The sequence below is a fragment of the Panthera onca genome, chromosome B3, assembly GCF_046562875.1.
Source record: "Panthera onca isolate mPanOnc1 chromosome B3, mPanOnc1 haplotype 2, whole genome shotgun sequence".
In the NCBI taxonomy this organism is placed as follows: domain Eukaryota; kingdom Metazoa; phylum Chordata; class Mammalia; order Carnivora; family Felidae; genus Panthera; species Panthera onca.
Window position 1 is genome coordinate 30,067,039 of NC_138344.1, and position 27,810 is coordinate 30,094,848.

Sequence of the window (27,810 nt, forward strand, 5' to 3'; positions counted from 1 at the left end):
AGCGCCGACTTCGGCTCAGGTCACGATCTCGCGGTCGGTGAGTTCGAGCCCCGCATCGGGCCCCTGTGCTGACAGCTCAGAGCCCGGAGCCTGTTTCAATTCTGTGTCTCCCTCTCTCTGATCTCTGTCTCATTCATGCTCTGTCTCTCTCTGTCTCAAAAATAAATAAACGTTAAAAAAAAAAATTTAAAAAAAGAATTGCTCTTATAGATCTTTTGGTTGGATATAGGAATTTTTCTTGGCTCTAAAACTTCACTCTAGTAATAGTAAAAGAATGAAGAACAAGAGAAGAGATAGACTCAGATGACAAATGTCAATGAACTTTTAGAAGCTGGAAAGAAGGTAAATGGATTCAAGTCTTTGCTCAAATGTCCCCTTATCAATGAGTCCTATATTTACTAACCTATTTAAAATTTCAACACCAGTCTACCACTTCCAATCCCACTATCATACTATATTTTTGCCCACAGGAGATTATCACCTACTAATGGGTAATGCGACTTAATTATTAGGTTTATTGTTGATGTTTGTTTCCCCCTGCCAGAACATATGCTCCATAAAAGCAAGCAGTTTTGTCTGTTTTGTTCATTAAGGAACCCTCAGTGCCTACAACTGTGCTTAGCACCCTGTGAGTACCAAATAAATATTCATTGAGAGAATAATGTAAATTAACAGATCAGAGAAAACTGAAGCTAAGCACCTGAGGGGGGGGGTTGGGGGGAGAGGGAAAAGCCAATCAGAATCCTGTCAGAATCTGCAGGCAAGGGCATGTTGTAGAAATGTAAATAAGAGATTGGTCCAATGTATTAATAATAGAGACTCATAATATTCAAAATATCCAGGGTATCCAAAATACTTGGTAAGTGAAGAACCCCATGGGAAAAAACAATCAACAGATGACAATTACAAGATGACAAAAATGGTGGAAATATCTGACAAAGACATTAAAGTGGATATTAAGAAAATACTTGATCATGTAAGGGTAAAAGCTCTTGAATCAAAAGGAAAGCTAGAAAGTCACAACAAAGAAACAGAAGGTATAATCAATGGGCAATTTTAGAACTGAAAAATACATTTTATTTATTTTATTATATTTTATTTTAATTCCAGTATAGTTAACATACAGTGTTATACTACCTTCAGGTGTACAATATAGTGACTCAACAATTCCATATATCACCCAGTGTTCATCCCCACAAGTGCACTCCTTAATCCCAATTGCCTATTTCACCCATTGACCCCTTTTGTAACCATCAGTTTGTTTTCTATAGTTAAGAGTCTGTTTCCTCAGGTCCTTTGTTTTGTTTCTTCAATTCTGTATTTCAGTTAAATCATATGGTATTTGGTATTTGTCTTTCTCTGGCTTATTTTGCTTAGCATTATATTCTCTAGCTCCATCCATGTGGTTGCAAAAGGCAAGATTTTACTCTTTGTTATGGCTGAATAATATTCCACTGTGTATATGTGCATATGTATGTATGTGTGTGTGTGTGTGTGTGTGTGTGTGTGTGTATACATACATATATATCACATCTCCTTTACCCATTCATCAGTTAATGGACACTTGGGCTGCTTCCATAATTTGCCTATTGTAAATAATGCTGCTTTAAACATCAGAGTGCATGTATCTCTTTGAATTAGTGTTTTTGTATTTTTTTGGGTAAATGCCCAGTAGTATGATTACCAGATCATAGGGTAGCTCTATTTTTAACTTTCTGAGGAAACTCCACACTGTTTTCCACAGTGGCTGCACCAGTTTGCATTCCCACCAACAGTGCAAGAGGGTTCCTTTTACTCCACATCCTTGCCAATACACGCTGTTTATTGTGTTGTTGATTTTAGCCATTCTGATGGGTGTGAGGTGATATAAGATTGTAGTTTTCATTTGCATATCCCTGATGATGAGTAATTTTGAGCATCTTTTCATGTGTTTGCTGACCATCTGGATGTCTTCTTTGGAGAAATGTCCGTTCATTCCTTCTACCCATTTTTAAATTGGGTTGTTTTTTGGGTGTTGATATGTAGAAGTTCTTCATATATGTTGGATACTAACACTTTATAGGATATGTCATTTGCCAATACTTTCTCCCATCAGTAGGTTGCCTTTCAGTTTTGTTGTTTCCTTCATTGTGCAGAAGTTTTTATTTTGATGTAGTCCCAATACCTTATTTTTGTTTTTGTTTCCCTTGCCTCAGGAGACAGATCTAGAAAAATGTTGCTATGGCCAATGTCAGAGGAATTACTGCCTGTGCTCTCTTCTAGGAATATTACGGTTTCAGGTCTCACATTTAGGTTTTTAATCCATTTGAATTTATTTTTGTGTATGGTTAAAGAAACTGGTTCAGTTTCATTCTTTTGCATGTACCTGTCCACCAACATTTGTTGAAGAGACTGTCTTTTTACCATTGGATATTCTTTCCTGCTTTGTCAACAATTAATTGACTATATAATTGTGGATTTATTTCAGAGCTTTCTATTCTGTTCCACTGATCTATGTGTCTATTTTTGTGCCAGTACCATACTGTTTTGATTACTAAATCTTTGTAATGTAACTTAAAGTCTGAAATTTTGGTACCTTCAAGTTTGCTTTTATTTTTCAAAATTGTTTTGGCAATTTGGGGTCTTTTGCAGTTCCATACAAATTTTAGGATTTTTTTTGTCGTAGTTCTGTGAAAAATATTCCTAGTATTTTGACAGGGATTGCATTAAATGTGTAGATTGCTTTGCGTAGTATAGACATTTTAACAATTTTCTTCTTTCCACCTATGAACATGGAATGTCTCTTTGTGTCATCTTCAATTTCTTTCATCACTGTTTTATACTTTTCAGAGTACAGGTCTGTCACCTCTTTGGTTAGATTTATTCATAGGTGTTGTATTATTTTTGGTGCAATTGCAAATGGGATCGTTTTCTTGATTTCTCTTTCTGCTGCTTCACTGTTAGTGTATAGAAATGCAGATTTCTGCACATTAATTTTGTATCCTGAAACCATACTGAATTCATTTATCAGTTACAATGTTTGTTTGCCTTTAGTGTTTTCTATATATAGCATCATATCATCTGCAAAGAATGAAAGTTTTACTTCTTTGTTATCAATTCAGATGCCTTTTACTTCTTTTTGTTGTCTAATTGTGGCTGGGACTTCCAGACTATGTTGAATAGAAGTGGTGAGAGGGGACATCCTTGTCTTATTCCCGACTTTAGGGGAAAAGCTCTCAGTTTCTTTACATCGAGGATGGTATTGATAGTGGGTTTTTCATATACGGTCTTTATTATGTTGAGGTATATTACCTCTAAACCTACTTTGTTGAAGGCTTTTATCACGAATGTATGGTATACTGCTTTGTCAAATGCATTTTCTGCATCTATTGATATGATCAAATGGTTCTTATCCTATCTCTTATTGATATGATGTATCATGTTAATTGATTTGTGAATACTAAACTACCCTCACTAACCAAAAATAAATCCCACATGACAGTGGTGAATGATTTTTTAAAATGTATTGTTGGATTCTATTTGCTGATATTTTGCTGAGGATTTTTGCATTTATGTTCATCAGAGATAGTGGCCTGTAGTTCTCTTTTTTGTGGTGTTTTTTTTTGTTTTTTTTTGTTTTTTGGTTTTTTTTTTTGTTTTTTTGTTTTTTTGGGTTTTTTTTTGCCTGCAAGCCACCTGGTCCTGGACTTCTTTTGTGGAGACTTTTTTGATTACTGATTCAATCTCATTGCTGGTAATTAGTCTGTTCATATTTTCTATTTCTTCCTGTCTCAGTTTGGTAGGTTAAATGTTTCTAGGAATTTATCCATTTCTTCTAGGTTGTCTAATTTGTTTTTTTATAGTTTTTCACAATATTCTCTTACAACTGTTTGTATTTCTGTAGTGTTGGTTGTTATTTTTCCTCTTTCATGGGTAATTTTGTTTGACTCCTTTTTCTCTCTCCCTCTGTCTCTCTTTTTTTGTTGTTGACGAGTCTGGCTAGAGGCTTATCAATTTTGTCGATCTTTTCAAAGAACCAGCTCCTGGTTTCATTGATCTGTGCTATTGTTTTTTTAGTTTCTATTTATTTCTGTTCTATGCTTTTTTTTAAAAGTAATTTCTGCCCCTAACATGGGTCTCAAATTTGAATCTTTATTATTTCCTTCCTTTGTTTGTTCTTCATTCTCTAGCTTCTTTAGGTTTAAGGTAAGGTCATTCATTTGAGAATTTTCTTGCTTTTTGAAGTAGGCCTGTATTTTATAAAACTTCCCTTAGAACTGCTTTTCCTGCATCCCAAAGATTTTGCACCATGGTGTTTTCATTTTCATTTCTCTCCATGTAACTTTTTATTTCTTCTTTGATTTCTTAGTTGACCTATTTATTATTTAGTAGCATGTTATTTGACGTCCATGTATTTGTGATCACTCCAGATTTCTTCTAAAGGTTGATTTCTAATTTTATAGCACTGTGGTCAGAAAAGATGCATGGTATAACTTCACTCTTTTTGAATTTGCTGAGGCTTATTTTTGACCTAATATGTGTTCTGTTCTGGAGAACGTTCCATGTGCACTTAAAAAGAATGTGTTTTCTGCTGTTTTAAGATGGAATGTTCTGAATATATATATTAAATCCCTCTGGTCCACTGTGTCATTCAAAGCCACTGTTGGGGAACCTGGGTGGCTCAGTCGGTTAAATGTCCGACTTTGGCTCAGGTCATGATCGCACAGTGCGTGGGTTCGAGCCCTTGTTGGGCTCTGAGCTGACAATTCAGAGCCTGGACTCTGCTTTGGATTTTGTATCCCTCTCTCTCTGCCCCTCCCCTGCTTGTGCTCTGTCTCTCTCTCTCTCTCTCTCTCTCTCTCTCTCTGTAAAAGAAATAAACATTAAAAAAAAGAAAACAAAACAAAAAACAAAGCCACTGTTTTCCTTGTTCATTGTTTAGATGATCTATTAATATAAGTGGGGTGTTAAAGTCCCCTACTATTATTGTATTAGTATCAATTAGTTCCTTTATGTTTATTATTAACTGTTTTATGTATTTGGGTGCTTACATGTTGGATATATTTACATAAATATTTACAATTGTTATGTCTTCTTGCTGGATTGTCCCCTTTAGTATTAGTGTCCTACTTTGTCTCTTTCCATACTTTATTTTAAAGTCTATTTTGTCTGATATAAGTATTGCTACTCTGGATTTCTTTTTACATCTATTTGCATGATAAATATTTCTCCATCCTCTCACTTTCAATCTCCAGGTGTTTTTAGGTGTAACATGAGTCTCTTGTTGGCAACATATAGATGGGTTTCATTTTTTTATCCACTCTCATGCTATGTCTTTTGATTGGAGCATTTAGTCCATTTACGTTCAAAGCAATTATTAATAGATATGTATTTTTGCCCTTTTGTTACTTGTTCTGTGATTGTTTTTGTTTTGTAGTTTTTCTCTATTCCTTTCTTCTCTTTCTTTCATGGTTTGCTGGTTTTGTTTAGTGATACACTTGAGTTCCTTACTCTTTACTTTTTGCATATCTGTTAGTGTTTTTTAATTTCTGGTTACCATTTGGTAACCATTTGATAAACCATTTGGTTTATAGGTAACATCTTCTGTATATAGCAGTCTATATTAAGCTGATGTTCGCTTAATTTTGAACTCATCCTTTACTCTTTTCCCCTCCACATCTCACATACTTGATATCATCTTTTACATCCTTTTACTTTGTGCTTCTCTTGACTGATTTTTTTAACAGATACAGCTTTTTTTTTTTTTTTTTTTGGCTTTTGTGCTTCCTATTTTTCTTATTGTTACTTATGGTTTTTGTTAAAAAATACATTTTAAATGAAAAAACTCACTGGGACAGCTCAATATCAGATGATAAAAGGAAAGAGTCAATGTGAGGATAGTTTAATAGAAATTATACAATATAATATGAACAATAAAGAGAAATTTTTTTAATGTTTTTGTTTGTTTGTTTTTTGAGTGGTGGGAGGAAGGGGCAGACAGAGGGGAAAAAAGAGAATCCCAAGCAGGATTTTCACTATTAGTGCACAGCCTGATGCAGGGCTCAATCCCATGAACTGTGAGATCATGACCTGAGCTGAAATCAAGAGTCAGACACTTAACTGACTGAGCAACCCAGGCACCCCAAACTAAATTTAAAAAAAAAATCAAGAGAGCTTCAGGAACCTGTGGAAAAAATAACCAAAGGTCTTTTATCTATGTCACTGGTGTCCCAGAAGGAAAGGAAAAAGATTATGGTGCTAAAAAAAACATTGGAAGAAATAATGTCTGAAATTCCCAAGTTTGGCAAAACACATAAATCCACAGATTAAATAAGTTCAGTGAACTCAACAAAGGATAAGCCTACAGATCCTAATCAATCTGATGAAAACTAAAAAGAGAAACATAGCTTAAAACCAGCCAAAGAAAAACAACACTTTTAGGGAACTGATTTGAATGACCATGAATTTCTCATCAGAAACCATGAGGCCAGTATGAAGTGGCACAGTATCTTTAAAGTACTGAAAGAAAAGAACTGTCAACCAAGAAGTCTATATTCAACAAAAATGTTCTTCAGATACAAAAGTCAAAGACATTTCAGATGAAGAAGAACAACATAAAAGGTTGCCAGCAGATATGCTATAAAAGAGCTGCTTTTTCTATTTTTCAGACAAAAAGAAATGTTATCAGATGGAATTTGGAAGACTAAAAATAAATAATGAAAAAGAGAAATGGTAAATATCTGGATAACTATAATAGACTATTCTCCTCCTCTTGAATTCTTTAAAATACGTTTGACAGCTAAAAGCAAAAATTACCGTACTGTCTGATGGAATTTTCAATGCATATAACGTAATATATAAGGTAACTATAACCTAACATGGGGGGGAGGGAGGAAAGTCACCTATTTGGTGATATGGTTTCTACATTTTACTTGAAGTGGTAAAATACTGATTCTGAGCAGACTACAAAAAGCTTAATATGTACATTGTAATCCCTAGAGCATCTACTAATTTTTTTTTTTTACAAAGACATGCAGTAAAAAAACATAATAGGTAAATTAAATGGAAAACCAAAAGATGTTCAAATGAGGAAAGAAAGAGAAAATAGGATGCAAAACAGAGGAAGCAAACAGAAAATAAATGGTAGACCTAAACTCAAACATATCAATTACATTAAATGCAAATTGTATAAACACACCATTTAAAAGAAACTGTCACAATGGATTTTAAAAATCATGACCTAAATATTTGGCATCTGCAACAGACTCATTTCAAAAAAATGATATAGGTGGATTAAAAGTAAAAAAGGAAGGTACCTGGGTGGCTCAGTTGGTTAAGTGTCTGACTCTTGATTTAGGCTCAGATCATGATCTCATGGTTGTGAGATTGAGCCCCACATCAGACTCAGTGAGGTGTGTGGAACCTGCTTGGACTCTCTCCTTCTCTCTCTCTCCCTCCCCTGCTCATGAGTTCTCTCTCTCTCAAAATAAGTAATTTTTAAGTAAAAAGAAGGAAAAATATGAAATGAAAGCAGTAATCAAAATAAAGCTGGAATGGTTATATTATCAAAGTAGACTTCAAAGTAAAGAAAATTGACAGGGATAAAGAGGAACCTTATATAATGATAAAAATGTCAATTCACTAAGAAGGTATAACCACTCTTAAATGAACCTAAAAAGATAGATTCAAGATAGAAGAAGCAAAAACTGACAAATCTGAAAGGAGAAATAGATAAATCCATAAATTACAGCTGGACACTTCAATACTCCTCTCTCAGTAAACAGTGGACAAAAAAATCAGTAAGGATATAGAAGAGCCACACAATACTATCAATCGATGGAAATGGACATTCATAGAATGCTTTATCCAACAACAGCAGAACATACAGTCTTTTCAAGTGTACATTTACCAAGATATGCCATAACCTAGGTCATGAAAGAAATCTTAAGATATTTAAAAGAACAGAAATCATAATGAATATTCTCTGACCTTAAGAAATAGAAAATAAAAGAAAGGTAACAGGAAACTCTCCAAACACTTGGAAAAGGTCTAAATAACCCTTCATTCAAAGAGGAAGATTAAAGGGAAATTAGAATTACAAAATTTCTGAATTTGTGGGATGCAGTTAAAGCAGTGCTTACAGGGAAAGTTACAGTATTAAATGTTTATATTACAAAATTAAAGTCTCAAACCAATAATCTAATAATCTAAGATTCTACCATGAAAAATTAGAATATGACAAAAATAAAACTAAAGCATGCAGAAGTAAAAAAAATAATAAAAGCTAAAGGCAGGAACATCTGAAATAGAAAAGAGGAAAACAATAAAACCTAAAGCTGATTCTTTGAAAATATTAATGATTTTATAAATTTCTAGTGAGACTGACAAAGAGAAGACACAAATTACCAGTATGAGGAATGAAAGATATCACTACAGACCTGGAAGATATTAAAACAGTATGAACAATTCTACACATTTAAATTTGACAACTTAGATAAAATAGATCCCTTGAAAATCACAAGCCACGAAAACTCACCTGAGATAAAAACAGATACACTAAAGAGCCCTGCAACTATAAGACACTGAACTTGTAGGTAAAAAGCCTTTTACAACAAAACAAAACAAAACAACTCCAGTAGCAGTTGGTTTTACTCTTGATTTCTACCAAACATTTAAAGAAGAAATAATACCAGTTCTGGACAATATATTCTAGAAAGTAGAAAAGAAGGGAATACTTCCAATTGATTTTACGATATCTGCTTTATTCTGATGCCAAAACCAGGCAAAACAGCACACAATTCCCAAAATCAATTAATCAAAACTAGACCAGTATGCCTAATGAACATAAATATAAAAACTCTCAGAAAAATGTCAGCAAATCAAATCCAGTAATATATAAAAAGAATAGTGCACCCTAAACAAGTGGGGTTCACCCTAGGAATGTAAGTTCAATATTAAAAAATTAATCAATGTAACCCACCATATTAACAGACCGAGGAAGAAAATTTGATAAAATCCAATACCTATTATAATGAAAACTCTCGGCCAACTAGGAATAGAACTTCTTTAACATGATTAAAAGTCATCTACAGAAACCTACAGCTAACATCATACTTATAGTAAAAAATCAGCTTTTCCACCCAAATAGGGAATAAGACAGATGCCCACTCTCACCATTCATATTCCACAATATCCTGGAAGTGCTATGTTGTATTCAGTCTGCTAAAGGCAAAAGAAAGAAATTAAAAAGCATACAGATTAGGAAGAAATAAAATTGTGCCAATCTGCAGTTGACATGAAGTTGTGTACATAGAAAATACCTAAGAACCTATAAAAAACCTCTTTGAATTAATAAATGAGTATGGTAAGGTTGCAGGATACAAGGTCAACACACAAAAATTAACTGCACTTCTCTATACAAGCAATACACAAATGGAAACCAATATTTAAAAATGCCTTTAACATCTGCAAAAAAAAAAAGGAATAAAAATGAAATCCTAAGTGTACAAGTCTAAGAAAACAGATACAGCAACTGTATGCTAAGAACCATAAAATGCTAATGTGAGAAATCAAAGATCTAAATAAGTGGAGAGCCATACTGTGTTCATTGAGTATAAGATCCAACATAGTAAAGATGTCAATTTTCTCCAAAATGATCCACAGATGTGATAGAATTCCAAACAAAATTCTGATTTTCCCACTGAACAATGTATCATGAATAGTTTTCCATATCAATATGTATTCTTCCATAACCTTACTTTAAATGGCAGTATATTTTCATTTTCTAGATTTATCCTATTATTTACCCATTCCTTTATATTTTGATGTTTAAGTTATTTCCAGATTTCATCCAATATAGACATGCTTTAGTGAAGACACCCTCCTAACATAATCGTTGCAAACATCTTTATGTCCTAAATAGCACAGATACTTTTAATTTTAAAACCTCTGAAATAAATTGTATAAATGACCTCAGAAATGTTTTTTTTTAATGTTTACTTATTTTTGAGAGATAGTGTGAGCACAAGCAGGGGAGGAGGAGAGACAGGGGGTAAGAGAGGATCTGAAGCGGGCTCTGCACTGAGGGCTTTGAGCCTGACGTGGAGCTCACAAACTGCAAGATCATGACCTGAGCCAAAGTCGGACACTTAACTGACTGAGCCACACAGGCACCCGAGGAAGGTTTTTTATCTTTAAATTTTGACTGAAAATCACTTCCTCTGAAAAACTCTGATTAGTACTTTCCCACTGTTCCATCTGTGTAACTATTTGGTCTCATTAAATTACTTGTTATATGTATTGGACCATATACTCTATTACTGCTTTAATAAGAAAGCAAGCCTCTAGGGTATCTACTTACAAAGTACATAATAAGTCTCAGAGGAAATCTGAGACAGGAGAAAATACACAGGGTAAAGATAAACTTATGAGCTATGAAATGGCTAACAAAGTTGGCATACAAGGATGAGGTACTGGAATTAGTAGGTAACATAATATTTTCCATGAATAGAGTATATATTCTAATAATTTTTAGATTTTCCTATTGTTTTGGCTTGTGTTCCCATTAAAAGGCAGTGGCTGCAGGGAGTCTTTGCATTGTCTGTATTATCTCTGGAATTAGTAAAAAAAGTTCAAGCTGTGGAAAATTTTGTCAAATTCTCCGTATTTCCAAAATTCCTATATACCCTCTCTAGATTTCTATCATGCCTCACTTAGAAAGCATGAAATCAAAGGCTAACTGATGTCTTCTGACGGAAAAGTGTAACAGTAACTCAGAAATAATGCCTGTTGGGTTTTACTCCACCTGTGAAATACATTAAGAATAAAGTCTTAAAGTATGCATTTTCAGAATCTGACATCATTCACAAGCAATTAACTAATACAAATTAAGTCCAACATTGTGCATGTTTCACTAAGAAAAAATTAATTAGTTCTGTTAATTGTGAATGTCATAGGGAAACCCAGCTGTGGGCACTCTGATAGTGCTATTTATTTTTAGGAATCATTTGCTGAGAATCACCTCCTCTATGCCCCAAATATGATCTTAAAACATGGCAGCCCCTGGTATTGCCCGTTTCCTGCAAATATTAACCAAATATGCTATATTAGGAGCATATTTTACATAACTACACATGTCAGACTAAATCTGAGCCAAGAATGGGAATGAATGTTACTCATATCTGATTTATATTTGGCAAAAACAGAGATATCAAAAGCTCCTGGTTTGAATGTCTACATACTATTTCCATGGCAACTGCCTAAACATTTTCCTCATAACACACAGCCATCCTAATTCTTTACATCCCATTATTTTTTCTACTCTCAGGGGAAAGCCTAATTTATTCCCCAGGGGTTGGGGGTGGGGGGGAGATCAATGATCTTCTTAATCAGTGGCATTTGAAGAGTAGGTGGCACAGTTCTTTTTATGGAAAAGCAATTTCCACCAATGCTCTTGCTATGTGATAGAAGACTGAGGGAGAATAATAGTAGTACTTATTTTAAGGAAAGAGTGAGTACAAGTTGCAATGAAAAATCCTTCATAAGAGATGAGAATGTGTGTTAGAAGCCCACAGATGGTTGGCCAAAATGATCACATGCAACTCCAACTCCTCTTCTCCATGTGTGGAGTATCATGGAAACTCTTTTATGGGGAAGTGATCTTTCATTCCTACAGAGTTTTGACAGATTTTGGAAAAATTCCTCTGCTGCTTTCTTTATGTGATAGAGATTGTACAAAATGGCCAGCAACCAGAGGCAAGAGAAAGACTACCCACTTTAATGCAGATCAAATGACAGCTAAGAGGAAAGATAAAAGGGAACCACATCAGGTTCCTTCACTCTGTCTATTCTTTGAGCTTTAGGTAATTATCACAGATTCAAATGGCAGCAGATGGAAGACATCCCATATTGGATTTTATCTGACTATCAGATTAACAGCAATTTCTCAAAGTCCTCAAACGGACAGTGAATCAATTAACATCCCTCAGTGGACTCAGAGCTCAGTGGGCTAGCAAAGGAAGCCTATTCAGGATGAATGTAAGTAGATATTAACTACTCTCCTTCTCTGGACACCAACCAGTGTGATAACACTTATCAATGTTTTGTTATTGTTTTTACATGATTCCCTCAAGGGACCTACATAACGCCCCTCAAGTCTAACATAGTTAAATGAAGCTTTATTTATTCATAATGTATATACATTTCCTATAACACATAATGCTTCTCAAATGATAAAGCTGTTTTCCAATAATTCCCTCTACCATTTTGATATTTCCATTCTTGGGGCAGTCTTCTTACTTTCTCTACATCTATAAGGTGAATTTCTTACCATCTCCTCTCTTTAATTTACCTCTGAGGCCCACATCAAGGCAAGAGCCAATACCCTTTTATTTTTGGTTTTGTTTTTAAGTGTTCAGTACTATTTATTGAAAAGATTAATCTTTCTTCCTGGATTGTTTCCACACCTTTGTCGAAAAATCCACCACATATGTATAGATCTATTTCTGAACTGCTTATTCTTTCCCATGGATCTATGTGTTTATTCTTTTAATAATCATATAATAATATACTGTTTGATTACCTTAGTTTTACACTAAATCTTGATATCAAGTAGTCTGAGTCCTTCAATTCTGTTTCTACTCAAAACTGTTTGGGCTTTTCTTGTTCCTTTGCCTGTCTGAATAAATTTTAGAATCAGCTTGTCTATTGCTATAAAATGTTTCCTGCTGGGATTTTGATAGGGTTTTCATTCAATTTTATAGAACAATTTGGGAGAATCAACATCTCAACAATATTGACTCTTTCAATAGTTGAGCACAGTATCCCTCTCCATAAATAAAATCTTCTTTGATTTCTTTAATCAGGGCTTTGTAGGTTTTCAGCACACAGACACTGAATATTTTTCATTTGATTTATACATATTTCATATTTTATAGTACCATTATAAATGGTGTTTTCTAAAATTTAAACTTCCAATTGTTAATTACTAGTATATAGAAATATGATTTATTTTTAAATCTTTTTCTTTTAATGTTTATTTTCGAGACACACACACACACACACACACACACACACACACACACACACATACACACACACACAGCATGAGCAAGGGAGGGGCAGAGAGAGAGGCAGAAACAGAATTTGTAGCAGGCTTCAGGCTCTGAGCTGTCAACACCAGAGCCCAACGTGGGGTTCAAACTCATAAGCTGTGAGATCATGACCTGAGCTGAAATCAGACACTTAACCAACTGAGCCACCCAGGAGCCCCTGATTTATTTTTATATAATGACTTTGTATCCCATGACTTTGGTAAATTTACTTATTAATAGTAAAAACAGATTTTTGGGGGTAGATTCTTCAGGATTTTCTACATAGAAAATTATTTCATTATTTTATTTGCAAATATATTTATTTCTTCCTGTTCAATCTGTCTTCATTTTCTTTTTCTTCCCTTATAGAACTGGCTATGACCTCTAGTACAATGTTGACATTCTTGCCTTGTTTCCATATTAGGAGGAAAACATTCCATTTTCCATCATTAAGTATGATATTAGCTATAGGATATTTATGTTTTCCCTTTACCAGGTTGAAGAAATTCCTTCTATTTCTAGTTTGTTGAGAGTTCTCTATCATGAATTGATGCAATATCTAACTACTGAGATAATCATGTATTTTTTTTCCTTTTTGTTGATATGTGAATTGCACTGATTTGTTTTTGAAGATTAAAACCATCTATTCCTGAAATAAGGCCTACTTAATCATAATTTATGACTTCTACATTTTGCTATTTTTTATTTGCTAATATTTTGTTAAGGATATTTGAGCCTGTGTCTATAGTTTCCAATTTTGTAGTTTCTTTAGGTTGTTTTGATATCATGACAACACTGACTTAGTAAAGAAGTCTATTTTACTTTTTTATTTCCTTGCCATTTGTGTAGAATTGATATTATTTCTTCCTTAAATGTTTGGTAGGATTTGCCAGTAAAGGCATCTGGGCTTACAGTTTTCTTTGCACTGAGTGGAAAGTTTTAAACCTCAAATTCAATGTCTTTAATTATACAGGACTATCCAAGTCACCTGTCTTTTCTCAAGACCTTTGGTAGTTTGGGTCTTTCAAAAACTTTTTCCATTTAAGCTTTTTAATTTATAGGCCCAAAGTTTTGTCCATATTTTCTCTTGATGGATATTTAAATTTTTTCTGCCTTTTGGCTACTGTGGGTAGTATTGCTATGAACATTTGTATACACATTGTTGAAACCCTGTTTTCAATTATTTTGAGTATACACCTAGAAGTGAGATTGCTGGGTTATCTGATAATTCCAGGCTTAACTTTTTGAGGGACCACCTAACTTTCACAGCAGCCGAAACATTTCACATTCCCACCTGCAATGTGTGAAGGTTCCAATGTCCTCACATAGTTGCCAACAATGCCATTTTCCATTTTTTTTTTTTTTTTAACCTCGGACACATGCCTGATGATTTGGGGATGGTGTACATAAGAATCCAAGAGTCCTAGCGATTTTCCATTCTTGATGGATGGGCAGTGGGTAGAAAAGTAATGCTATTTAAGAAATCTATCTGGAAATGAAGATACTGACTGTATTTCTCCCATTTTGCATCTAAGCAAAGCATCTTTGTCTTGTTTCCTTTTAAACTTTCCTCATATGAAACTTACCTGCCAGTTATACAATGGCCCATTATATACCATCAGATACTACAGTACCAGAATGTTCTATGTTTTCCTCCCTTTCTATACGCCAAACCATCAGAAGGACACAAAAGCTGGGCCTGATTCCAAGAAGAATGATTTCTTAGGGATCAATAGTTTCCTTCCATTTTTACAATTTGGCAATTTTAGATAAGCTTTCCTGTGACTGTGCACCAAAACGGTTAATCTTTAAAATATATAAGTCAGAATGATAATACCATTTTCTCTCCTCCATTATTCAGTTGCTACTACATGGGGACAACAACTTCAGAATTAAAGTTATCAGAAGGATTGAAAATAACTAGCTTGTCTGTTAGAAGCATGCTTACAGATTTCCAGTTTTTCACTATTATAAGAGCATGGTAGGTGACTTTTCCTTCTAGTAACAGAAACATGGGGGTTCTCTGCGTCTATTATGCTCTTCAATTGCCTCCTATGTTTCGTGGTGTTCCAGCTGAGTGTCATTAACTTAAAATATTTACTGCTAATTACAGCTGGCACAATGAATCCAAGGACAAAAATATGTTCTCAACACCTACAGTAATCTTCACAATTCCTGCAGATTCCTCTCTCTCCCTCCATCATTCCATGCCCACGGCCAGGCCTTTGGTGAAAGGACTTCTAAACTCTTCTCAAAGTTCAGATAAACATCCTCTTCCTGGGTCATCTTGTCACAGTGTTTTCAGAGGCCACCTCTTCCCACACAGCACCACTGGCTTACTAGCATCATTATCTTCTTGCCAATAATACATGTCTAGAGGGAGAATTGCTACCACATGATACAGTCATTTCTTGCTCATTTGACTATATTAGAGAATATTTCTAATTTTAGTAGTAAAAAATTGTAAAAATCTAATGTTACAGAAGACGTAAGTCCACAAGAATAACTGTTTTCCCAACACATCTTTAAAGATATATTTGAAAAGGTGCACCTGGCTGGTTCCGTCGGTAGAGCATGCGACTCTTGATCTCGGGGTTGTAGGTTCAAGCCCCACATTGGGTTAGACATTACTTAAAAATAAAATCTTAAGGGGCACCTGGGTGGTCAGTTGGTTAAGCATCCGACTTTGGCTCAGGTCATGATCTTGCAGTTCATGGGTTTGAGTCCCACATCGGACTCTGCACTGACAGCGTGGAGCCTGCTTGGGATTCTCGATCTCTCTCTCTTTCTGTGTCCCCTCACTCATGTGCGTGTGCACTCTCTCTCAGAAAAAAATAAAATAAAATTTTAAAAAATATGTATTTTTAAAAATATGTATGGGTGTGTGTGTGTGTGTATACACACACACACACATATATACACACACATGCATATATATATATACACATATATATATGTATATGTATATATATATATATATATATATATATATATATATATATATATATATGAAAAGCTACATAATGATGGAATTACATTCTTCCAAAACATAATGAAGATTTACTAAGATGACAGCAGCATTTTGGGTAGCAAGAAGAGAACAAAGCCACAACCACAAATCTCCACAACTGCCTAGAGTATACTATCTACTCCACTGTGTTCTATTTTAATTTGAACTTATGTGAAAAAATACAATAAACATCACGCATCAATGAAAGATGCAAAACTGTATCAATGAAAGATGCAAAAGTGCAAATACAAAATGTCATCATTTACACTGCATATTGTTTGTGAATACACACATAAGAATATATTTCACGAACCTCGTAGAACATTTTCTCTGGAAGAAGGAGGATAGGAATGAGATTGGAGAGTGATATAAAGAGGGTCTCAAGTGTTCCTAAATTGTTTTATTTCTTTAGCAAGAATGACAGAATGTTAGCATTCATTTAATTCTTGGCGGTGAGAGAACAGGTGCTTGTTAGATGATTCTAAATTTTTAATTCTTGGAAATTTTCATAATAAAAAAATTGTTAAAAGAAATAACACCTGGTTATGTTGTAGCTTGGAAGTAAAGCAGAATTATAAACAAAGAAAACATGAGGAAGAACCTTCTTTCTTGGAGTAACATCTGACCAAAATAACATTTTATATATTTTAGTATACAGTTTGAGAGAATACTTGAAGTGATACTGTAATTTCTGAGTAATTTTGGGGCAAGTACATTTGTTTCCAAGGGCTTCCATTTCCTTTTATGTTAAGCAAGGACATTGAAATAAAATATCTCAGATCACCTCTTCAACTTTAAAAGTCTGTGACTTTCCCCCCCTAGAAAAGGTAAGTATATCTTGGCACATGTTATTCCCTTTGCTTATAATTCTTTTTCTCTAGCTTGTTCCCTGGCAGTAAAGTCCTATTTATCCAGTAACAATTACGAAAGATACTTCTGTGCTTTGGGAAACCTTCCCTCACTCTTCCCAGGTAGGTAAAAGCACTGTCACAATTCTCAAGTCATATTTCCATTAACCACTTGATACACTGCTACATCTCTTTATATGTTTGCCTGCCCTGCTAGATAGTGAGCCTCTGAGGACAGGACTTATACTATATACCCTTCTTTATGTATCCCTTGTATCTTCCACAGTGACATGCTTACAGCCAAGAGAGGCTATATATACAAACCACTTGATACTATGTTAGCACAAAATAGTTTTAAAAATTTATACCTATTGCAAATATTATTTTTCCCAAGTAAATATCTGATTAATGAATGAGCTAGTAATACGAAATGGCATGAAGTAAATGTGTGATGAATGAATGAATCAGTAATACAAAACGGCATGAAGTTCACTCCATTAGTCAGGTATGTTGATAGTCCCACAAGAAGGTAGGGGTGTAACCCAGAAGATCTCTCACTCCACAGGATCATTTTGAATTTTACAGCCTCAGTTTAGAAAGCCAGAATGTAACAACTTTTCTTGTTTTATTTTTGCTTTTCCTCCTAACACACAGCTTCCTTTTCCGGGGATGTGAAACACTCTTCTTACTTAAGCAAAATCTCAGAAAATTAAGATTCACTAAACCTTGGACTGAAAAATGGCTATAAATGAGTAAAACATTTGATTATATATGTTTGCGTATCATGCAATTGCTGAAACATTTCCTCAACCGTCCTCAAATGGGGACTGGCTATAATTCTTATGGTGGAGGGGGACAGAGGGACAGTGATAATGGGGAGGAGAGAAAGAACTTGGTAGAAAATGGCAAACCATACATGAAAAATCTTGCTGGGATTTGAGGAACTGAGTTAAACCTATACATTCATTTGGGGAAAACTGGTTATATATATATATATATATATATATATATATATATATATATATATATTTTTTTTTTTTTTAATAACATTTTATTTATTTTTGAGACAGAGAGAGACATAGCATGAACGGGGGAGGGGCAGAGAGAGAGGGAGACACAGAATCGGAAGCAGGCTCCAGACTCTGAGCCATCAGCCCAGAGCCCGACGCGGGGCTCGAACTCACGGACCGCGAGATCGTGACCTGAGCCGAAGTCGGACGCTTAACCAACTGAGCCACCCAGGCGCCCCAAAACTGGTTATATTTAATATGCTGAGTCTTGGTGATAGGCTTACTCGTCTTAAACCCTGATCATAGGTTACCATACTTAGTTTTCTACACTTAGAATAAGAATCTACACTTAGAATAAGAATCTATATGAAGGGACTATATACAAATTTAACAGAAAACTTATGGCATTAAGATAAATTGGTCTCTGGATTCATTACTATTTTAGTCTTTAGTGATAGTATCAGTTTCTGAGACTGAAAACCAATGAAGAACTTCTGGTGATAAAGAGAAAAGAAAAAGGCAAAGAAGACTTCAAGGGAGAATAGCTGACCAGGGAGGTCAGTTTTGCATTTTCCCCCACTCATATCTACTATATTTCTCTGTCCTCTAAGTCTCGATCTCAAATAAAATGTGGGTCTACTGAGATCATCTTGAAGTAACTTAGCCTTCATTTAGGAATGGATTATCGTTTTTATTACATAATAACTAACACTTTTAAAATATAATCAAAATAATGATAAATTCCTGACAAAATAAAATTGGTGCTGCAAAAGAAACATCATATGTGCCTTAAGAGAGCTGAGATGAGGATGCTGCTAATAAGAACTTGTTATCTACCGCTGCACAAAGAAGCAACCGCAACACGTGGTAGTGAATATTTGTAAACCAAAACACATCTCTGATGAAGAGCTCCAGCTGTGAAGTCAGACAGAACCGGTTCTACCACTAACTAGTAAACTTGATGTGGGGCAATTTACTTAACTTCTCCGAGAACGTGTTTCCTCAGATGTAAAATGGAACTATCTAATAATAAGACCCATATCAAATACAGTTGTGAAACTTGAGAATGCATAATAATCAATAATCCCAATGCTTGGCATATGATGATCACTCAATACACATTAATTACTGTTATTTTTTTAAGTTTTATTTTATTATTTATTTTGAGAGAGACAGAGAGACAGAGAGAGTGTGTGCACACACATGAGTAGGGAAGAAGCAGAGAGAGGGGTAGAGAGAATCCTAAGCAGGCTCAGTGCTGTCAGCGCAGAGTCCAACATGGGGCTGGATCTCACAAACCACGAGATCATGACCTGAGCTGAAATCAAGAGTCAGATGCTCGGGGCGCCTGGGTGGCTCAGTCGGTTAAACATCTGACTTTGGCTCAGGTCATGATCTCGCTGGGTTTGTGAGTTCGAGCCCCATGTCAGGCTCTGTCCTTACAGCTCAAAGCCTGGAGACTCCTTCAGATTCTGTGTCTCCTCCTCTCTCTGCCCCTCCCATGCTCATGCTCTGTCTCTCTCTCTCTCAATAATAAATAAACATTAAAAAAAAAAATTAAAAAAACAAAAAAAGAGTCAGATGCTCAACCAACTGAGCCTCCCAGGTGCCCCACTGTTATTTTTAATTCCTTTTTGTCTGGGGAAATTGTACATAGGCCTCCCTCCATAAGGACAGTTTTGCAAACAAAGGTGCTGTAGAGGATGTTCTAAAGGTCTACCAAGCTTTATAAATTTAAGATTCTAGATGGATATATTGTTTAGAGTAGTCTTGCTATCTGCAAGAACATATCCCCTACCCTAAGAACCATAATTTTAAGCTCATAAAATGAATTTAGATAAAACTGGGTGTTTGATTCTACTTTTAACCTAGCTGGAATGTCTTTTAAATTTTAGCCTCTTCAACGTGGCCATGATAGTTTGCACCATTAGAAATCTGGATTTCAAATTTGTACAATTAGAAATCCAGTTATTCACACAATTAGAAATCGAATTCCATTCCCTATTCAAATGCCATAGATTTGGGATTTTGGAGGCACTCAGCTTGAGTGCGGCCAGCAAAATTAAATATGTAAATACAGCTGATCTTTTTAAATTCTATATACTGCATGGATATGAGTTACATGACTTCTGAACTGGGCTATTTGGGAGAATCAGTGCAGTTCTTTTATTTTGTAGTGAGGTCAAGTTGTATTCCAGTTTGCTTCTTGATGACATTACAACCCACCACCACCGCCAAAAAAAAAGGAAAAACTTGTAGTGAAAAAAGTAGAAATTAATGATTGGAAATACCTAGTATCTATAGATTTCAATGATCCCATTACTGGTTACCAAAAATACTGAAAGAAGGATTTAATGGAATTAAGAGTTTGATAAGGAGTGGTAAAGGTACCAGTAAAAATTTTGACAATATTGTTTTTTTTTTAATGTTTAGTGTATTAATCTCATTAATAAAACTGTTGGCTATATAAGATTATAGAATCAGACATAATTAAATGGGGAAAGAAAACTTAGATCATCACCGAGAAAGAAATTTGATGACTTTCTATGTATTATCTTACCTGCATAAGTTAACACTCAGTACTTTAATTTCTGCTGTGTTTCAAAAGTTGCTTTCTTCAACTTTATTTTTTAATGGTTGAGAAATATAAAGAATTTACTGGACATTTAGAAAGAGCTAAATGCTGCTATGTGGGTGGTTGTGGCAAGAACACAGAAAAGTTCTAACTAGAGGTTTAAACCAGCAATTGGAAAAGTTTTTAAAAAAATCGATGTTCAGGCATTTTTTTAAATCAAGGTTAATGTTAGCATAGGAAAGAATAATGAGAACATCATTCTTGTTAAATTATTCCAAATTTTTCTTAATTCTTAGAAATTTTCATAATAAAATTGTTAAAAGAAATAAAAATAACACCTGGTTATGTTGTAGCTTAGAAGTAAAGCAGAATTATAAACAAAGAAAACATGAGGAACAACCTTCTTTCTTGGAGTAATGTCTGACCAAAATAACACTTTATAAATGTTAGTATATAGTTGAAAGAATATATTGATCCTGGGTTACATTTCTCAGTTTGAATAATTCTCTTGAAACAGGCCTTGTATTCCTTAGAATTATTAGGACTAGCAATTGATTGATTTTTCACATCTGCACTTTACCAGAGGGACTTAGTTTTAGTCAACTGTACCCATTTACTACCAAGATATAGTGACTCAAATAAACAAATGATTATCCATCAAAATCAAAGTAGTACACTTCCAATGAATTACAGTTCTAAATGTTCACTAGGATGCTTTTTAAAAATTAGCAAACATTTGAATCTTACAAAACGCACTGAAACGATTATGGCTGAAGATCAAGGAGATTTAAGAAGACTGACAAGGAACCTTAAGTCTTTCTACAGTTGCTTTCCACTCTACTTAAAATGTAATAGTCCTTGTAATTTTACAAGAAGAAATAAATTTATAATTTTTTCCAGTTTTTTTCCTTCTTTTCTACTCTGGATTCTTGTTTCTTTTTTTGTTTGTTTGTTTTTACAACTCTAAATTCCTGAGAAGGATGGGCAAAGGAGAGAATAATGATTAAATAAAAAGAAGATGTCAGATATGAAGGCAAAAAGATCAAGAGATCAGACACCAAGTAAGGAAACTAAAAAATAACATGAAATAAAGTTCAGAAAATAAGACTACAAAACCTCTGCATATGTGATAGCATGCTACCACTTAATGTTGCCTGAGCTGTTTCTGTGAAAGGAAAAGTACTTGGTCAAGAATGGACCTATAAATATACTAGTACTATGCTATATTTCTACTCAAATAAGCTTATTTGTTTCTAAGTTAAGAAGTTCATAACCTGGGGGAAAAAAACAATTCTTTTGAGCGATATCAAGGCCAAACATTAAGGGCCAAAACAAAGACCTGACTATGCTAAATAAGTCATAAAATTATCAGCTTTATCTATACTTTGGTATTTGTAAGGTAAATATTTAAATTTAAAAAGAAATCCTTTCAAGTTCTATAAAAGTTCTTGGTGGAAGTGTAACACTATATGAAAATTCTGGTTACCGTTTAAATTTGCAGTTCTTCATCCATTACGGTGACAAAGGTGGTTTTAGCAGCTATCATTACATTCGTTTACAGTTTCAAAGTGCTTTGGGTCCTTCCAGGATGAATGTACTTTCTTCCTTGCCTCTCATTCCTTAACTTATTTTCAGAAGACAGCAATGTTTACTGCAAGAGAGAAAAATAAAGTAAAGCTAAATTGGAGAATAAACTAGTTTTAAATATACTAGACATTTTTCTTTCCTTTAAGATATTCTTAATTTCACCCTCAGTCAACGGTTATAATTAGTCTTATTCATTTAAGAAGTAACTTCCTTACTTAGGTGGAGGCATGGACAGAATCCTATACCCTCAATAACAATCTATGTCATACCTAAGACCCAAGTAATTTATAAGACTCAAACTAGCACCGATGTACTTGAAACTCACTAGGATTTCATGTGATTGTCTTTGAACACCTGTTCTGAGCTATGTAAGAGCCAAATGTAAGAGCATTAATTGAATGAGAAATATTAAACCCAACTTCATCTTTATAAGAACCCAATTCTAAAAGTATCAATGTCTAATTCTGATACAGCCTTTGTAAAATATGAAAGTAAGTATCTCCAAATGCAAAAATGTTTCTAGCTACTTTGCAGTTTACTTTAGGCTCAAGTATGAAATATATTTATAATTTGGCATACAGGAAATCACCTAAAATTAAATGAATAAATTCCTATCTATTTCTGACTCTGGAGCACCAATTATATGTATTTTCAAACTGGCACAACCTCTAATTTGTTTTCTATATAACACCAAATATAAGGAAAATAACTCTAAGAGTTAAGTAGAAAGAGAAAGATAAATGCAATTACTTTTAAATGATTCCTGATTGTGATTACATAATACAGAATTGAACCTTTCAATAAATGCTTAGAACAGAAAGGTATTTTGAAACAGGAGTTTTCATTTGTGCACCATATCAAACAATACCAAACTCCAACACAGTTGGATTATCCATGATCAAAGGACCACCCAATGTTCTCACAGTGCTTATATCTCCTCTTCATGTGGTACAAAATAACATTAAGCAGTGTGTAGGAGAAATATTACCAAGAATATATATATGTATATGTATATATGTAACCAATATGCAGATGAAATAATGATGCCCAGGATAACACACACAGTGGCAAAATCACTCCATCTTCTTTCCATTATTAAATGAGTCTTTTGAGAAGAAAAATGCAATTTATGCCAATTTTAACTGTGAAACTTGAAGATGGGAAAAAATTGAACACATGGGTATACAAATATTGGTAACCTAGAAAAGTACATCGTAATAGAAAAGTGATTTTCCAAGGGTAGGTGTTTGGCCAGTGGCAAAACTGAAATGAACACCTAAATTTCCTCACTCTCTCCTAAAGCAGTGTTCTACTATCCTTCTATAATCCATCTGAATTCTTGTCCTCTCGGCCCCCTTAGTTATTTTTTCTTAATCATTTATTCTTGGACTTGTAGGTATTCTATCATAAGATAGCCATTAACACTTATCCAACAATGTAAGAGACAAAGAGACATAAACAGTGTTTAATCAAATCTTAACAGTTTATATGTGCAATCTGTAGACAGGATAGGGTTGGGTCTTATATTTTTATCCAGTCTGAAAATCTCTAACTCCTAATTGGAGAGTTGAGTTTATCAACATGTAATGTGATTATTGAAATGACTGAGTTCAAAGCTACCAATTTCTATTTCTATTCTTTTCTGCTTTTTGTTTTGTTCCTGTCCTACCTTTTCCTGCCTCAATTTCAGTTAATCAAATATTTGTAATGTTTTACTTTAATTGCTCTATAATTCTTTGTGCTGGGGGAGGGTGACACTAAGAATTATAATACGCACCCTCAAATTTCCACAGTTTAAAGCTAATACTAAATATCATGCAAAGCATAAGAAACTTGTAGTAGTATAATTCCATTTACTACAAACCCTTTTTGTTAATGGTTGTCATGTTATTCTACTTATATTATAAACCCATAATAAAATGGTTTTAACTTTTAAGAAGTCAGTTAAAAAAAAAAGAAGTCAGCTTTCTTTTAAAAACAGTAATGGAAGGGGCGCCTGGGTGGCTTAGTCGGTTGGGCGGCCGACTTCAGCTCAGGTCATGATCTCGCGGTCCGTGAGTTCGAGCCCCGCGTCAGGCTCTGTGCTGACAGCTCGGAGCCTGGAGCCTGTTTCCGATTCTGTGTCTCCCTCTCTCTGACCCTCCCCCGTTCATGCTCTGTCTCTCTCTGTCTCAAAAATAAATAAACATTAAAAAAATTAAAAAAAAACAGTAATGGAAGAAAAAATAAGATATTTTTTCATATTTATCATTCTTTGCGGTCTTCAGTTCTCCTGTAGAACAGACTTTCCATTTGATATCACTGCACTTCAGCTTAAAAACTTTAATTATTTCTTACACAGCAAGTCTGCTGACAATGAATCGTCTAATTTTTTTGAATCACCTTCATTTTTGAATAACATTTATGTTAAGTATAGCATTCTGCGTTGAAAGGTTTTCTTTCTTCCTTACAGCTCTTTCAAGATACCATTCCATAGTTTTTTTGGCTTCCATTATTCTGATAAGTCAGCAGTCATTAATATTATTATTTCTTTTGTTTTCAAGATTTTCTCTTTATCTTTGGTTTTCAGGAGTGTAACCATATTATGTGTCTAGATTTAGTTTTCATTTACTTTGGGTGGGGGGAACGTTTACTGAACTTCTTGGCTCTGCAAATTAGTGTTCTGTTAAATTTGAGAAATTTTCAGTCTATTTTTTAAAATTTCTGTTCCATCTTCTCTCTTTTCCATGTTGGTTTTCAATATACATAAGTTTGACTGCTTATAATCCCACTGGTCACCAAGGTTCTGTTTGGTTGGGTTTTTTTGTTTGTTTTGTTTTGTTTTAATCTTTTTTCCTCTTTGTTCTTCAAATATGATAATTTCTACTGATCTATCAAGGCCCTTTCTTCTGTCATCTCTTATCTGCCATTAAATCTATCGAGTGAATTTTTAATTTCAGGTATTGTATTTCCAGTTCTATAATTCCCTTTTTATTTAAAAAAAAAATAGTTTCTACTTCTGTCTGCAGAGAAAGTCTGTATTTTCCTTCATTATGTCCTCCTTTTCCTTTAAGTTCTTGACCATATTTATAATAGCTCATTTAAAGGTATTGTCACTTAACTAACATCTGGATTGACTCCTTTTTTTTTTTTAAACTATGGATAATATTTTCCTAGTTCTTCACATGATTGATAATTTTTTTTTTAATTTTTTTAACGTTTATTTATTTTTGAGACAGAGAGAGACAGAGCATGAACGGGGGAGGGCCAGAGAGAGAGGGAGGCACAGAATCTGAAGCAGGCTCTAGGCTCTGAGCTGTCAGCACAGAGCCCGACGCGGGGCTCGAACTCACGGACCGTGAGATCATGACCTGAGCCGAAGTCGGACGCTTAACCGACTGAGCCACCCAGGCGCCCCACATGATTGATAATTTTTGATTGTATACTGGACAATATGGATGATATGATATAGAAACTCTGTGTTTTGTTACCTTCCTTTGAAGTGCATTGATTTTTCTTCTAATAGGAAGTTTAAACACTGGCTGATCATCTTGAACTTGTGGATGGTTGGTTTTAGGGAAGGTATGCTTCAACTTTGTCCTCCATCCTAGAATAAATCCCTTAGGCCTTACAGTCATTACTTCTAAGACAGGAAGGACCCTTCTAAGATTCCAACAAAAATCCGAATGTGTCTAATAGGACTCAAACTCCAAATCTGATTAGAAATATCACCTCAAATACCACTTTCCACTAGGCTCTATGGCATCTCCTCTACACATGTGAATTTAAAGATGAATCAAGGAATTAAAAAGAATACAAATGCAAATGTTAGGGATTTTCACCACTGAATTCCAGAACAACCTGTATGACTTGAATGGGGTTGTGGATTCAATGTTACTAACCTATCAATATTGAGTTCTTGATTGTGATAATTTTATCTTACTCTCAAATGATTCAGGAAAAAATTATTCTTACAACTGGTGTGTAATTTCAAATTATTACAAATTAAAAAGAAAAAGTTAAATGTATCAATAAACCCTATTACATTTCCAAAATGTTTTCAGTGAAAGGCTAATACAGCTATATGCTTAAAGAGGAAGTAGTTCTGTAGTGAAATAAATTGGGGTAAAGTTATTATATTCGTTTTTAGCAATTCACAATACATGTTAGCATACCGAATATTTCTACAAATCATGCATTAGAGATATTTCCATTTATTCATCTTTCCAACCACATAATGAAATGCACTGTTCTAGAGATAGAGGTAATAATAGAGGCAAGATCTCCTTTCACAGATTTTACATTGTAATACAGAAAGAGACAAATAAATAAATAAACTAATTTCAGATGGTGTAAATGCTCTGAAGAAAATAAAACTGGGTATTAGAGAGAGATTAGGAAGGTGTAGATACTTTTAGATAGTGCATCAAGGAAGGCTTCTCAGTAGATGATGTTCAAGTTACAACTGAAAGAAATGAGCCAAACATGGAATGATTTAGAATGTTCTAGACAGAGGATATACATGTCAAAAGACAGAAATAAGCTTATAATGTTCATGGAAAAAAGTTTCTAATTTATCCAAACAATTAAGAATTTGTGAGAAAAATCTCTTGATTACTACACCCTTCAAAGAACATGATCAGAAAGTACAAACTTCCAGTTATAAAATAAATAAATAATAGGGATGTAATGTACAGCACGGTGATCATAGTTAATAATACTGTATTGCATATCTGAAAGTTGCTAACAGTAAATCTTAAAAGTTCCCAACACAAGAAAAAAATTCTGCAACTATGTATGGTGATGGATGTTAACTAGACTTATTGTGGTCCTTGTGCCATATATACAAATATAGAATCATTACGTTGTATACCTGAAACTAACATATAGATTCACCTATTGCACACGTCAGGTATACTTCCTTAAAAATGTGAAAATTGTCCTGATTTTAAACCTATTTATTAATTCTTATATAATGACAACAATAAAATAATGTTTATTTTAAATTCTTAACTTAGTTTTCTAACTATGCAAAATGCCCAAGGAACCTCTGATATAACCTGTGACACCAAAAATCTGTCAAAGCACCATCGGCTCAGTATTGTGTGATCTTGTTTACTTTGCTATTTAATAGTAGACAACAGTTCAAATAAAAATGTCACTTGGAATTAAAACATTACAGTCTGCTAAGAATCCTACAACTTACTTGGGAGCTTTTTAATCATTTAGAGCAGGGACTGTCAAACCATGACCCTTGGGCCAAATGCGACCAGCCAGCCATTTGCTTATGTAAGGCCCACAAGGTAAGAATAGCTTTTACATTTTTAAGCAGTTGGGGAAAAAGGTCAAAAGATGCTAAAATTTGAGATGTAAAAATTATATGAAATTCAAATTTTGTTGTCTAGAAATAAAGTTTTATCAGAACACAGCCAGCTCATTTTTAATATACTGTTTATAGCTGCTTTTATACTACAAAGGCAGAGTTGAGTTGCTGTGACAGGGACCATGTGGCCCACAAAGTCTAAAATATACACTATTTGGCTCTTTATAGATAATGTTCGACAGTTCCTGACTAAAGTATACCGAACATGTTTATACTCTACAATGATAGAATTTATATTTTAAAACATTACATCAACTGATTTATTCATCAGTCCATTAGTCTTTCATGTTTCTACTTAAGTGTTAAATAATAATTTTATATTTAAAATGACCATCCCAAGGGTGCCTG

At 34.2% G+C, this 27,810-nt stretch overlaps 1 protein-coding gene across 10 annotated transcripts in view; it reads right to left on the reverse strand.

Annotated features, from left to right (window-relative positions):
* Window positions 1–27,810, reverse strand: part of PEAK1 (pseudopodium enriched atypical kinase 1) — a 313,202-nt gene that overhangs the window by 139,760 nt on the left and 145,632 nt on the right. For all 10 annotated transcript variants that reach the window (XR_013556374.2, XM_078448912.2, XM_060617964.3 and 7 more), the window contains one exon: window positions 22,000–22,164. The gene's annotated coding sequence lies outside the window, so the exon portion shown is untranslated. The remainder of the gene's footprint in view (window positions 1–21,999; window positions 22,165–27,810) is intronic.